The sequence below is a fragment of the Cryptomeria japonica genome, chromosome 3, assembly GCF_030272615.1.
Source record: "Cryptomeria japonica chromosome 3, Sugi_1.0, whole genome shotgun sequence".
In the NCBI taxonomy this organism is placed as follows: domain Eukaryota; kingdom Viridiplantae; phylum Streptophyta; class Pinopsida; order Cupressales; family Cupressaceae; genus Cryptomeria; species Cryptomeria japonica.
In genome coordinates this window covers 887812310-887816422 of record NC_081407.1, presented here as the reverse complement: position 1 = coordinate 887816422, position 4113 = coordinate 887812310, and the positions used below count along the sequence as shown (strand labels likewise).

The window sequence follows — 4113 nt, the reverse complement described above, 5'->3', positions numbered from 1 at the left end:
GGTATTAGGAATCTCCCTTTCCCTTGTATTTCTCAAATTTCAATGTTTCAAAGTTTGGAGGGAAGGGAGGCATGTGTATTGACCTGTCGAAAGGGTGAGGACATAGGTCTTCCATAGTATATGCTTTCTTAGGACCGCCTACTTGGATGTTGGACATTTGTTGTTTCAAGCTTTGCACTTGTTTCGATAAGACTTTCGTAGGTGTCAATGGGATGTGCACATTGAAGCTTCAATTTGGGTCCGGAAAGGGGTTCGTGATTTGGAAGATGTAATTCATTAGTGGGTCAGTATACAAACTTGCATTCCTTAACTCTTCAAAAATCTTTCCAAAATTTCACGTAGCTTACCTTAAGAAAGTGATTGGATATGCTACAAGACTCCCAATATAATATCACTCATTGAATATGGAGGAATGCATTTTATTAGAACCAAAGGATATACTGGATAAATGCACCAATTAACTTTGCATCAATCTATTAAGTAGGTTTTAGTCAAATGGAATGATCTATAACCTAAAGATCTAACATGGGAGCCAAATAGCACTCTCTCCAAGCTTATTGATTTTAAGCTTTGAGGACAAACATTTTTGAAGTGGAAGGTAACATTGCAAACCCCCATTTTGTTATACAAATGAGTTATTAACTAATGTGTATATTTGTGTGCATTGCCTTTATTTCTCTCGTGTCAACTTAGCTTCATTGAAGAAGATATTGACTGTAATATAAGTATTGAGTATTTGTTCAAAATATAGTTGATGGACTTTTGGTGATCCTTTTATCTTAAACATGATTGGACTCACCCATGAGACTTAATTGAAATGTGATGTCCCAACATCTTGAGTGTATTTTATTTAGTGGGATGAGAGTGACTCATGTTGCTTCCTTTTGAAATGTGGCTAGTTTTCTTCTTATATGTAGATGAGAATCATCTTTCATTCCTTGATGAAGATTTGAGACATGTATTTCATTTTTGAGGGGAGACACAAAAGATATTTAAGATGCAAAAAATATTTAAGATCAAGATAGTAAACTTGGAGAATCAATCTTTTGTATTGTAGAAGATTCTTAGGTTATCAAAAGGTGTCACTAGTGGGACATGGATACCACTCCTTTTCCAAAGAATTTCTTAAATTCTTCATTTATTTTATTCCAACCAAGTTAATATTTAAGAGGTATGTTAGAGTGAAAATATCGTCTTATAGGCTCCTGAGTCATGAATATCATGGCATACCATTGGATTATGTATATCTTATATATGAAACATTTATATAAAAATACATAATTACATATGTAAATTACCTTTTATATTTTTTGAAGTTTGTTTCTCAATAGATTAACATATATTTGAATGGTTTATATAAATAGGATCTATCTTTCACCTATCTCAAATTCCTCTACTTTCATTATTGTATTTTAAACGTTATTATGTAGGTTACATTTGACATATGCGTTTGTTGAATGCGCTGCTATATTGACCCCTACATTGAAAAAGCAATACGAGGCTTGGGTGGTAGTGAGTTGGTCTCTATATAGGTTTACCAGTTTGCATGGTGGGGTTGGCTTGTCAAAATGTGTAGGCTTGTCATGATTTACTCTCCTCATCCACACCTTGTCTTCATGTTAAGTTTTCAATGGTTATAAATTCTAAATCATGAGAAACATATAACCTAATCAAGATATAATTGTGACTAATAAGTAATCTTGTGTAGGCTTGGTGAGATTCCCTCTCTTGATCATTATTTGTCTTACATCCCATCTTCTCTTATTTTTAAATCAAAACAAGATTAGTAATCATGAACTCTAGAGAAATCAATTATATTTCACATATTTGAAAATAAACTCATTTTGTTGGGTCTATTTTTTTATATATTTTAAATGGAAAACATGTTTCATTTTTTATAATAAATTTATATGATAATAAAATAATTATGAAGTACATCATAATTACTTTTTGTTCATAAAAAAATATAAAAAATGAATTATAATTATTTTTATTATATAGGTTGTTAACATTAATATATAATTTATTTCATACAATTATTACTTAATTTCTATTCTCAATTATATTAAATATATAAATTGAAGAATCAATGCTTATGGATTAGATTGTGTAAAGTTTTTTATGTAAGTTTGTCTAACTTATCCAACTCCTCTTAATCTTCTTTCTTTCTCTTCCTCATCTCTTTGATATTTAGAATTAATTTTATTAAAGTAATAAAAAATGTATTATATGTTTAATTTGTAGTTATAAAATTATTGTATATATTTTTGGATTGTATGTATGTGTGTGTATATATATATGTATATTGATAAAGATGAAATTTAGAAATGTCTATTAACTAATGTAACAATGGATTCTTAATGTTGTTTTTCATCTTTGTGGTTGTACCTTTCTACCACTCTACTTTCCTTTGTGAATATTGTACTATATTTATTTAAATATAACTAAAACAAAAAAATCTCATTAAAAATATAATTTATAAATGTAATATAAGAAAGTGGAACCAATTACAAAACATAGCTTTTATATACAAAGCCTCAAAGTAATCACTCTCTAACAAAGAAATTAGAAATTTTTATTTCTAACATATCATTCAATAAATAAGTTTGATGCATATATTATGTAAATGAGTTAAAAATGTAAGAAAAAAAAGTTTTGTAAATTCATAAAATAAAAGTACCATATATAGAATCTGAAAATCCTAATAGATTTTTTGAAAAAAAAAAATACAACACAATAAATTTGTTTATTATTATTACATAAAAGTTTAACTATTCAAAATATAATAATAAAACTTTATATTCTTATACAGATACAATTATTAATAACTCCATCAAAAAGAATTTTCTCTTGTACATTCTTTTTTCATTTAATATATACATTTTTTCAATTAAAAAATAATAATAATCATATAAAGCAAAATAGTAAAAAATATAATCTCGAAATAACTCCCTCATTCAACTATAAAACAAAAAGTATTCAAATGCTTTTCTTAAAAAATAACATGACATAATTCATTTTTTTACAAATACATTTCCAACATTATAAATTTGAAGTGGACATATATTGTATGTACAATAAAACAGACTGTATTTAAACTATAACAGCAAGGATTTCTGACCTTAAAACAAAAAAGTTACAGGTCTCAGCTTATGCATAAGACAAACAACTAGGTTTTCAATGAGTTGGAAGCTATGCATTTGATCCAAACAAGCATACATATGCCAAATTTATTCTTCACGTGTGCCGAACAAAATTAATTTGTTTTCTTCAAACGCATCCACAAACATTTTTGTCAATTTTAAATATTCACCGTCACGATTTGCAGTGCGTACAGACCTGAAAGTCTTTAAAACGTTAGCAGAATCCTGTCTTTGTACGGAGCCACGAAACGTCTCGATTTCCACTGCTTACAGACCTGAAAGTCTTTGAAACGTTAGCAGAATCTTGTCTTTGGAGGCAGTCACGAAACGTCAATTTGCTCTCGCTCCGTAAATAACAGTTTCCTGATCATCCTGTACATGACCAAATGTAGATTGTTCCCGCCATGATTCAGTACAAGCTTTCAATTTTCGATTGTACTTTCTCATTCTTTGATCAAATCGGGGAAAATTTACATCCACTCTTCAAATACCTCTTTGCTGATCTGTTATACTTTGACAATGACTCATTTGCAGCTGTTAACTGCATTTATTCAGTATAAAAGAAATTACCATCTAAATTACCAAACTCGAACAAAAATGCAAATAAATTCAGATGATTCAGTACAAGCTTTGCATTTACCATTGTACTTTCTTACTCTTTGATCAAATCAGGGCAAATTTACATCCACTCTTCAAATGCCTCTTTGCTGATCTGTTATACTTTGACAATGACTCTTTTGCAGTTCTTAACTGCATTTATTCAATATAAAAGAAAATACCGTCTAAATTATAAAACATGAACAAAAATGCAAATAAATTCAGATAATTCAGTACAAGCTTTGCATTTACCATTGTACTTTCTCATTCTTTGATCAAACTAGGGCAAATTTATATCCACTCTTCAAAAATCACCAATCCACTCTTCAAATACCTCTTTGCTGATCTGTTAGAGTTTTGACAATGACTCATT

The 4113-nt window shown here is 28.9% G+C and overlaps 1 long non-coding RNA gene across 1 annotated transcript in view; it reads right to left on the bottom strand.

Moving 5' to 3' along the window:
• Positions 1 to 3042: 3042 nt before the first annotated feature.
• The window catches only part of LOC131070772 (uncharacterized), a 1611-nt gene continuing 540 nt past the window's right edge, over positions 3043 to 4113 (bottom strand). The window contains exons 2-4 of the long non-coding RNA XR_009112395.2: positions 3993 to 4113; positions 3784 to 3893; positions 3043 to 3684 (exon numbers count right to left, since the gene is read on the bottom strand). The exon at positions 3993 to 4113 is cut by the window's right edge and continues 12 nt beyond it. This is a non-coding gene — a long non-coding RNA (uncharacterized LOC131070772). The remainder of the gene's footprint in view (positions 3685 to 3783; positions 3894 to 3992) is intronic.